At 38.9% G+C, this 11,295-nt stretch overlaps 1 protein-coding gene and 1 pseudogene across 1 annotated transcript in view; both read left to right on the forward strand.

The window, feature by feature from the left end:
* NRIP1 (nuclear receptor interacting protein 1) overlaps positions 1-196 on the forward strand; it is a 190,684-nt gene extending 190,488 nt beyond the window's left edge. The window contains exon 4 of the transcript XR_009563680.1: positions 97-196. The gene's annotated coding sequence lies outside the window, so the exon portion shown is untranslated. The remainder of the gene's footprint in view (positions 1-96) is intronic.
* Positions 197-9,622: 9,426 nt separating this feature from the next.
* LOC115864244 (RNA-binding motif protein, X-linked 2 pseudogene) lies at positions 9,623-10,239 on the forward strand (annotated as a pseudogene).
* The last annotated feature ends 1,056 nt before the right edge of the window (positions 10,240-11,295 follow it).

Here is an 11,295-nt window from a genome sequence, read left to right on the forward strand (position 1 = left end):
GCTTATCTTCCTGCTGGTCTTATGGTCAAAGAAGAAAGGGGTATAATATTTATTGTCTAAGTGCCAAGTATTAATTAAATCATTTGATGGTTACAGACACTAAAGAAAAGGAATAAAAAGGAGACATTTTGTTCCTCTGCAAGAATAAAAGAGCTGGCACTCCATTCATTTGGTATTCTACTCCATTTGGTAAGGACTCTTTTCCTCTTGTTTTCACTGTTTATGTTCAAACATCTAGATGCATTTTTCAGATTGCCTTTGGAGACTGCCTGTGAGGATAGGGATTTACATTCATTTTCAAAGATCACAGCAGCTCGTTGCAGAGAACGTTCATTCTACTATGAAATGCAGCAGTCTATATGAAAAATATGCAAGTGTCACTTGAAATCTAAGCTCTTAAATGAGAAAGAGGACATCTGGTTATACTGCTTGTGCTCCCTATACACCCACAGTCTGGAAACTTGCAGAAAATTTTCTTAGCAAGTAACCAAACAACTACACAGTACAATAAAACCTCACCCACCATTGATTCAAAGATGTAAAACAACCTTAAAGAGAGGAAGTTTAGAGTCATCAATTTTGTAATACAAACTTGTAAGAATTTAGAAACTATGAGTAAAGGTTACTTGAACAATATCTTTGGAGGAATTTTGCAAAATATCTAAGAAAATAAAATAGTGTATGATATTTTAAACAATTTACAATTCTGACCTGTTCATTACTTGGGAGTTGACATCTCCAAGCCAGTCTTGATCGGTTCATATTATGAAGGATTTTATTGCACATTCCATTTTCTGCCAGGGACACTCTTTTCTCAGATACTCATGTGACCTGCTTCTTTATTTTCCTTTAAGTCTCTACTCAAGTATCCCTACATAAAATAGCATCCCCCCTGTCCCCAGAGCACATTCTACCTTTCACCCTGTCTGTTTTTTTTTTTTTTCTCCTTAGCCCTTACCACTATTTAACAATCTGTGTATTTATTTGTTTGCTGACTCTCATCTTCCACTAAAATGTAATCTTTATGAGACCAGGGACTTTACTGGTTTTATTCATTCTTTGTTCCCAGTGTCTATAGCAGCTCCTGGCACATAGAAGGTACACAATAAATATTTGTAGAAAAAAGGAACAAATGGAATTTGCCTGACTCTGAAGCAAAAAAAAAAAAAAAAAAAAGACTAAGGAAAAGACGTAAATTGATAAATAACTGGTAGAACAATAACACAGAAAAGGGCCTCTTTCTATTTGTGCCTGATGTTCTCAAATCTATTTGATGTTTGTTTTTTGCTGGGCTTGAAATGTAGGCATTCAGCCAAAAGGCTGCATGCTGACTAATGAGATAGAGATACAGATCTAGCCCAGCAATATTCATATGTTCTATATGCATTCATTTTTCTCTAGTGACATTTTAATATATTTTGGTGAAGATATTCCCAAGATAATGAAGATATGTTGAGTGAGCATTGAAAGTGATGAGTTTTTTTTCCATTATCAAAGACAAATACAGGTGTGTAATATATGCAGAGCATTGAAAGTGAGGAAAGAAAATGAGAGAACGCTAAGTAATGAAAAGAAATTAAAGCTCTCCAGTAATGAAAAGGAAGGCCAAACTGAAAACATAAATCTCTAGACTCAGCAAGGATTTATACTGATGTGGAGTGAGTGGACCAATGGCTTTCATGATGGGACTCATTTTGAAAAAAATGTCATTTCCACTGCCAAATAGAGTTCATGGTTTAGTGAAAATTTTGTCTTCAGTCTAATCACATGAGCCAAATTCTGGCCTCATATATTCTGATATGAGGAATGAACCAATTCCTGAGGTTATTTGTGAGATTCTAAGAATAATATCAAGGAGGGTGGTCCCAGCTAAAGTGAGATCTTGGTGTATTTGCCTTAGGTCTTATGTTACAGTCTGGAACTTCTGTGTAACATGACATTAACAGAATAAAGACCATTTAATTCAAGACTGCTTTAGAATCTGTCCAAATGACCATGAAAGATATCAACTCACTTATAATGCAGTCCTGATGGCCAGACCATAGCGTACGTGCTGGTTTTAGCAGAGACTTAGAATAACAAGGCAAAGGGGAATCTAGACAGGTCATTTTCAAGCAGGACCAAATCTAAATCAATTCAGAGAAGTATCATCAGTTGTGGGGTTTGGGCTGTAAAGAACAACTATCACTGATCTATTTTTTTTTTTGAAATTGACCATGTTAAAGTAAATCAGATTAGAACATCTCCTCTAATACTGGCTATATACTAGCAAAATTAGGGCAAATAGTTGACACAGTTTATACCTGAGGGTATTGATGATTCAAATGAATCCAGCTGTTTTATTGGGAGGATGGGGAAACTCTCTGGATGGTAAGCATAGCAGTAGCAGCTAATACAAATAATGCTCACATAGTGTAGGTCATCCTACCTTGGTCTGCTATATATTGAGTTCCATATATTACACAATAAAATTTGACTTCAGTCTTTTTCAAAAACTTTAGGGAGTGGGCTGTTTAATTCAGTCGCTAATAAATTGATTTCCAGATCTTTTGGTTGGAATAAGTGAATATTCATAGAAATAGAGAAATAAAAATGGAAGCCAAAGAGTAGATGTAAAGACAGATACACAAAACTATACTCAGGAGGAATATATTTTAAGTTTAACAAGATTGTTATAAATCATGTTGTCATCCCCTTGAGAGAGCCTCTCTGGACGTTTCTGCCTGCAAGTCTTCCAATTATTGTTGTAGATTTATTCAGGCTTTGTTTTTTTGTTTGTTTATAGAAAATGGTACAAATTGATGTCAGAAGATGTCACTTGTTTCAAGTTCTAGCCAGTATTTCCATTTGCTCTAATCTGAATTCTCCCAAAGTGGTCCACTTGAGAGAGCCTCTCTGGGCGTTTCTGCCTGCAAGTCTTCCAATTATTGTTGTAGATTTATCCAGGCTTTGTTTTTCTTGTTTGTTTATAGAAAATGGTAGAAATTGATGTCAGAAGATGTCAGTTGTTTCAAGTTCTAGCCAGTATTTCCACTTGCTCTAATCTGAATTCTCCCAAAGTGGTCCACTTCCAAAAGCAAATATAGAGCACAAAACAATAAATCATGATCTGAAATACAGTATACATTTGAAAAGCTTATTCTTTTATCTTATCAAATGAGTGGCACTTTTGCCAAGATAAATAAAATATATTTTCTACATGATATTTGATGAGTATAATATTCTTTCTTAAGTTAAAATTAATTTAATTTCATTGTTATTAGAATAAAATATATAGAATGCAGAATAGAAAACAAAATAGAATTGGGTCTCAATAAACTTCCAACATGCCTTTCTCTTATAGCTGCATATGAAAAGGGAAAAAAAGCAATATAAACGCTTGTTTTCCTGAAACACCATCTGTTATTTCTGTTTGAATTAAGCTCAGTGCTCTAAAGGTTATGGATACTGTACAGTAATTAGCACCACTGTGGGAAATGTTTTTACTTCTATGCATTAGAGTTCCCCAATTATACAAGTATAGAATTCCAAGATGATCTCTTTTATCAGAGGTGTGACTAAATTTCTTTCTTGTGCTATAATATCAGCAAAGTAATACTGCATTCAATGTTCTTGCTCTGAAATGCAAATAAAATAAGAGCTTTGTTTTACATGTTTTACATCTCATTGTTGTTTTCTCTGTGTCACATATACAGACATTTTGAAGAGAGTGATCATCAAATTGTTATCAAATACCTGTAAAATTCTTTTGATTTTTATACCTTAGGGAAATTAATTGTCTTATATTAATTTTTTTTTTTTTTTTTTTTTGCGGTACGCCGGCCTCTCACTGATGTGGCCTCTCCAGTTGTGGAACACAGACTCCGGACGCGCAGGCCCAGAGGCCATGGCTCACAGGCCCAGCCGCTCCGCGGCACGTGGGATCCTCCCGGACCGGGGCACGAACCCACGTCCCCTGCATTGGCAGGCAGACTCCCAACCACTGCGCCACCAGGGAAGCCCTGTCTTATACTAATTAATCAGAAAATTAGATTCCCTTCCCCAAAGGGAGGCCAAAAAATTTTAAGTACTTATAAATACTGCATGAACATCAATATATGTTTCATACATAATTCCCCCACCCCCACCCCATTCTTTGGGAGCAGTGGTCCAGAAATATTTAATTGCATGGCATGGGGTTATAGGTATTTTACATTGAGGTTATGTCTGTCCTTAACTTACAATTAAAGTGACAAATTTAAGAGTTATGTTTCTCAAGCACTGCTCTTGTAATATTTTTAAAAAATTGTTTGAAACAAACCAAAAAAGAAAACTAAATTGTGTTTATACATAGGTCAAAGCTATTCAGATTAGGACTTTGACTATAAATTCCAAGAGAGTAAAGAGTATTCGAAAATTCACAAAACTCTGTCGAGTCCAGCAGTGGTCTGGCCATGAGCTTCACCAGGGTCAGTGCTATGTCATTGGTGGCTCTGCTCAGTGTCAGGGATTGCCACCTGGTTAATTCAGCCAGTAGTGGCAATGATAACTAAGGTAGGTGTACACTTGGTATGTACTGAGTGCATTACATAAATTAACTCATTCAATTATAACAACAAATTTTGTACAGTAGGTACCATTATCTCCATTTCACGGATGGGGAAAGTGAAGTTACATACTCTGTGATGCTAGGGAAGTAAGTGGTGGATCTGAACCCAGACAACCTCACCTCAAGGTAAGTCTGTGCTTTTAACCTACCTAAGAACGGCAGTCAGCAGCTGAGATTTGCCTTAGGACTGTCATAAAAGGCAAACTTCATAAAAGAAGGCCAGGGCTCATTCTCTACAATAATAATAGCAAAGCCTTAGATGGCGCTCTCTCTACACCGAGCACTTTATCTCTAGCAATTAATTTAATCTTCCTAACAACCCTAAGAATAAGGTTCTCTTTTTTTAAATTTTTTTAATTTTTTTTTATTTTTGGCTGTGTTGGTTCTTCGTTGCTGCACGCCAGCTTTCTTTAGCTGCGGTGAGTGGGGGCTACTCTTCGTTGTGGTGTGCGGGCTTCTCATGGCGGTGGCTTCTCTTGTTGTGGAGCACAGGCTCTAGGTGCACAGGCTTCAGTAGTTGTGGCTCGCGGGTTCTAGAGCACAGGCTCAGTAGTTGTGGCGCATGAGCTTAGTTGCTCTGCAGCATGTGGGATCCTCCTGGACCAGGGCTTGAATCCATGTCCCCTGCATTGGCAGACAGATTCCTAACCACTGTGCCACCAGGGAAGCCCAACGTTCTCTTTTTATTTTTACTTGATAGTGGTGGAAACTGAGACACAAAGAGATTAAATAGGTTGCCTACAACTGCATTATAGAGGCAGAGGAAGGCTTTGAGCTCAGGTGGTCTGATTCTACAGTACATTTTCTTTGCTATTATGGGATACTGTATCATGTTTTGGAAATTTAAAACCTAAGAAAATTATGGGCAAAATTAAGTTTATGGTAGTCAAGTTTAGGGGAAGGAGGAGGAAACATATAAAGGGCCATTTATTTATTTATTTATTTCCCTTTCATCTAATGTATTAAACAGTTTTGAGGGCTTCTCTGGTGGCACAGTGGTTAAGAATCCACCTGCCAATGCAGGGGACACGGGTTCGAGCCCTGGTCCGGGACGATCCCACATGCCGCAGAGCAACTAAGCTCGTGCGCCACAACTACTGAGCCCGCGTGTAACAACTACTGAAGACCGCGTGCAACAAGGGAAGCCACCACAATGAGAAACCTGCACACCACAAACGAAGAGCAGCCCTCGCTTGCCGCAACTAGAAAAAGTCCATGTGCAGCAACGAAGACCCAACACAGCCAAAAATAAATAAATAAAATTTAAAAAAAAAGAATAATAATGAAAGATAATGAGAATGTCCCTTGTCTGTACAACACTTCATTAATTTAATGCTATCTTTAGATTCCCAGCTTCTTGCTATACATTACATGATATACTGTGCTATTTACCGTAGTCCAGAAATTGCAGAAACGCTAACACATGTACTCAGGAACTTCTGTTACATTCTCTGAAGGCTCTGTCTATATATGAGAATTATTTAACAAAACATGGTTTATAAAGTCCAAGTTACTAGAATGAAGGTTTTGCACAGGCAGCTCTTAACATGAAAATGAGATTCATTCCCAAAAAACCATTCCACACCATTTTGGATGCTGTCTCCACTTTCATGTCTTCTAGCCATCACCTCTGCCCTGTGCAATTATCCTTTCCCTTAGACTGCTTCTACAGAGATATTTCCTCTATGTGTTCAAGTGCTTTTTAAAAATTCAAATTCAATAAAATGGAAGAAATATATCAAAAATATCAATGACAATAATACACTGGCACTCTACAATTTAATCTACATTTACCCTCTTGTTTTAATACTTGTAATAGGTTAAATTGTGTCCCCCACCAATTCATATGTTGAAGTCCTAACCTTGAATACCTCAGAATGTGACCTATTTGGAGACAGGGTCTTAACAGAGTTAATCAAATTAAAATGAGCTTATTAGGGTGGGCCCTAATCCAGTATGACTGTTATAAGGAGAGGAAATTTGGACACAGACACACACTGAGGGAAGACAATATGAAGAGATACAGAGAGAAGATAGACATTTCCAAGCCAAAGAGAGATTGTGGAACATAGCTTTCCCTCAAAGCCCTCAGAAGAAACCAATCTTGCTGATAATATTATCTCAGACTTGTAGTCCCCAGAAGTGTGAGATAATAAATTTCTGTTATTTAAGCCACCCAGTTTGTGGTACTTTGTTATAGCAGCCCTAGCAAACTAATGCAGTACTCTTAGATTAAAATTAGCAAAAAAAAATTTCAAACAGCTTAGCCAAAAAATAGAATTTAAGAAAGGAGACTGGGACACCTCATAGATTCCAAGAAAGTCTGGACAACCAGCCCCAGCCTACAGAGACTAGGGAACACCAGGAGCTCAGGCAGCATCTCCCCATCTCATTCTCTCTGTCCCACAGGCCACATCATCTCTCATTCCTTTCTCTTTCTTGCGGACAGATCACTGTATCACACACATGACTGTACCAAAGGCTACAAAAGGTGCAGGTCCCATAAACTAACAAATACTTATTAATATTAAGTTTAAATCTCAATTCCAAACCCATAGGAGACAGAATCTGATAGACCTGACGTAGGTCAGGCATCTATCCCTGTTTCAATCAGCTACGGCCAGGAAGGCAGGGCTACGTAGGATAAACATAGCTTTGGGGAGTAGGACCACATTGCGACTGTTATGGACTTTAAGGACTTTTGTCTTCATAGACCCCATCATCCCTAAACACAATTAGTAAAAATTATGTTCTATGATTACATTGATTTAAAGATATAATTATACATTAAAACATTTTCTTTGACATGAAATTAATTTTTCTCCTGATTTTAAAGAATTAAGACATTTTCATGGGCCTCAAAAAGTATTCTGGTCCTAGGTACTGGGCCTGCTGTGCCTCATATAGCTTTTTTTTAGTGAAGTGGACTTTTTAGACAAAGAGGGAGTATGTATGTATAGCTACACATTCCTATTTAGCTAGGCTTTTCAAAGTCTGTTCTCATCATTTTTCCAGTAAGACACTTGTAACTTGTGTTGTTGTTAATGATGATACAAGTAATATCAATGCTGGAGAGGATATTTTTCCTCGTGTGTTCCTCCATCTAATGCCTTTCAGATTTATAACTGACAGTGGTTGACTTCCACCTCCTGATTCCCATATGGTCTCAAGGGTGTAGAATAACCTGGAGGCTTGTGATAGAAAAGACTTGGGGTAAATTATTTAAGCTCCTGGACAGAGCTGAGTAAGTATTTTCAAATCCCTTCTCTAACACACAGGGTTATATTTTATCAGCTATATCCATGATAACATCTCACTGAAGCATATGTCATTAGTCCATCTTTCATAAGTAAAATAAATCAAGAAGTCCACTTATTCACTAGAAATACATATATCTTGCCTCTTACATGACATTTAATTATGGGTCAAGTTGTACAACTGTAGAGGTGTGTTTTCTGTGCTAGAGGTATAAAGGGGTTTCTAATACTTATTCAACTTCTCTATTATATGCCAATTTTGAGTGCGTTTATCTGTGCTAGCAATAATGATAGAAATGAAGTAACAAAAGCAGGGTGACAAGTGTGCGATTATCTTCTGGGTTTCAAATTTAACAGGTTGGACATATGACGAGATTGAATATGAGCATTGCACCTGAGTGACTATTTCACGAAGCTTTCAAGTGGGACTACTAGCAAATGACTGACATACCCAGTGAGGCACAACTTTGGGGGAAAAAAAGGTCAGTTCTTATAGACTTGTGGGTTACAGAAGTAGCAGTAGTTTCACAGAAATTTGGGTGGCTGATTTTGAGAAATCAAATAAAACTAAGACTCTGCAAAATGCCACGAGTCACTCAATGGAGTCATTGCTTATGTTAGTAGGTATTGGTTATTCATTGCCATTTTAGGCTGTACACACAAACATGTGTTGCATTCACCCTGGGAACTTCCGTCTTTGAGAGCAAAGGATCACTCTCTACATCAATAAAATAAGTATGAAAAAGTGAAGCAGAACTAGAGTGGCTTTGGGGCTTAATCTGGAAATCTGATGGGGATGATCGTTAATTTCATGTGTCAACTTGACTAGACTATGTGGTGCCCAGATATTTGGTCAAATGTTATTTTGGATGTGTCTGTGAGGGTGTTTCTGGATGAGGATAAGATTTGAATTGGTAGAATGAGTAAAGCAGATTGCCCACCCTAATGTGGGTGGCCTTCATCCAACCAGTTGAAGACCTGAATAGAATAAAAAAGTTAACCCTCCCTTAGTAGGAGGGAGTTCCTTCTGCCTGACTGCTTTGAGCTGGGACATCAGTCTTTTCTGGCCTTCCACCTGAACTAAAATATCATCTTTTCTTGGGTCTTGAGCCTTTCAGCTTTCAGAATGGAACTACACGAACTACACCGTCAGTTCTTCTGGGTCTCCAGCTTGCCAGCTGCAGATCTTGGGACTTCTCGGCTTCTGTAACAACGTGAGCCAATTCCTTATAGTAAATCTGTTTATACATAGATATATGTCTGTCTATCTATCTACCTACCTACCTACCTACCTACATCCTCTTGGTTCTATTTCTCTGGAGAACTCTAATACAATGAGTCATATTAAGTAAAGCTCAATCTAAGTTTCTTCCTTGTAACATATTTACTTTTAATAATTTAGCCAAAGTGAAACTAGCACATTGTAGACTCTCAAATGGATTTATTATAAGGGAAAAAAATGAAACAGAAGTTACAACTTCTATGATCAGACATCTTTTCAGAATGGAAGCCTTTGTTTCAACCTAATCATCTATTTTTTAAATGGACTAGATTAGGGCTTTCAAACTAGTGAGCAGTAGCACACTTCTTCATAGTGAATGAGGTACCATGAAAAGTTGAAACTTGAACGGCAGCTGAGGGCATGTGGGGAGAGCAGGGCAGGGATGGGTCACCTGCCCTGAAGGTCTTCACCAGAAGCAGTGCTCTCTTGCGTCCACCAGAAGTGGGCTTTGCCCAGGCACTGGGGTGCTCTTGTGTGGTGCCCCAGACCAGGGAGATGAACCTGTTAACCAAAGTGCAGCTGGTTGACAAGCTGAATGAATGCGAGGCTGGTACTATGGTGATAGCTGAGGCATCATGGCACTCCGAGTACAAGGACAGTGCCTGGATCTTCCTGGGAGGCCTTTCTTATGAATTGACTGAAGGAGATAGCCTCTGTGTATTCTCCCAGTACTGGGAGATTGTTAGCATTATTCTCGTGCAGGACAGGAAGACAGGGAAGTCTAAAGGATTCTTCTTTATCTTCTATGAGGACCAGAGGAGTACAAGTTTGACCATTGACAATTTTAATGGAATCAAGATCAAGGGAAGAGTTATCCGAGTCAACCACATACCTAGCTACCATCCCGTCCCCCTCAGTCCTCAGAGGATGCAGATGATGCCACCAGAAAGCTCTGGGAGAGGGGCTATGGGGCTCAGATCCCCTTGTCTAGTTCATCTGAAAGCTTGGATGATGAGGCACTCTCAGAATGGCACAAATGGGAAAAACAGAGAAGAAAGAATATCAAAGTGAATACTGATATACAAGTTAAAGATGAAGAGGAACAAATAAGCCATGGTCCTTGCCAGCCAGAGGCCAGATTTAAAAAAAGAGGATGCTCTAGGCTCCCATAAACCTACCAAGGTTAAGCTAGAGTCTACAGAGGGCACGAAGCCCTAACACCCAGCTACCCCGAGGCCGGGATGGCTGCTGCAGGGGACAGCTTACTGCAGGGTACGGAGGGATCTGGAGAGGGGGCTGAGGAAGGAGAACCCAGGCTCTGAGTCCACCTGCCCTTGATCAGAGACCAGAGGAGGAAAGAGAAGAAGAGCAGGGATTGGGACCGAGGTGAAGCTCAGATAGATTTTAGCTGATATGAAGGCACAGCCACACATATTCTCCAATCCCAGTGACCACGGGCTAGACCAAGACTGCAGCCTGCTTAGATCCTTAAAGTTTGAAATGAAATGTGATATTTAAAATGCTATGGGACTGGAATTAATTTATTAATTTTGTATAATTTTATAATATAAAGTCATTAATATATATTAATTTTATTCATTAAAATTTTATTAATTTTAATTATTATTAAATTTATGGTTTATTAATTATATGTTAATAAATTAATTTAATAGAATTTCTTTAAAATTTGAGCATCATTTGTTTTGTTCTGTATTCCTACAACCATTCAAAATTTTACAACAGTTGAAATTACATTACCAGATTTGTATGGCTCCTTTGATAAACTCCTGAGATTTTTTTTTTCAGTGGATTTTTTCTTTCGTCATTTCTTTCTTTCTTATCTGCCTTGGGTCTTAGTCGCAGCACCCACATGCGGGATCTTTTGTTGAGGTGTGCGGACTCTTTGTTGCGGTACGCGGGCTTCTCTCTAGTTGTGGCGGCCGGTTTTCTCTCTCTAGTTGTGGCGCGCGGGCTCCAGGGCGTGTGGGCTCTGTAGTTTGCGGCATACGGGCTCTCTCATTGAGGTGCTGGAGCTCAGTAGTTGTGGCACCCAGGCTTAGTTGCCCCGCAGCAAGTGGGATCTTAGTTCCCCGACCAGGGATCGAACCCTAGTCCCCTGCATTGGAAGGTGGATTCTTTATCACTGACCACCAGGGACGTCCCGATAAACTCCTGAGATTTTGATGCCTAAGATTTAAGAGTAGTTCTCTGTGGTGATCCACCATGTA

This window comes from Globicephala melas, chromosome 4, assembly GCF_963455315.2.
Source record: "Globicephala melas chromosome 4, mGloMel1.2, whole genome shotgun sequence".
NCBI classification, from domain to species: domain Eukaryota; kingdom Metazoa; phylum Chordata; class Mammalia; order Artiodactyla; family Delphinidae; genus Globicephala; species Globicephala melas.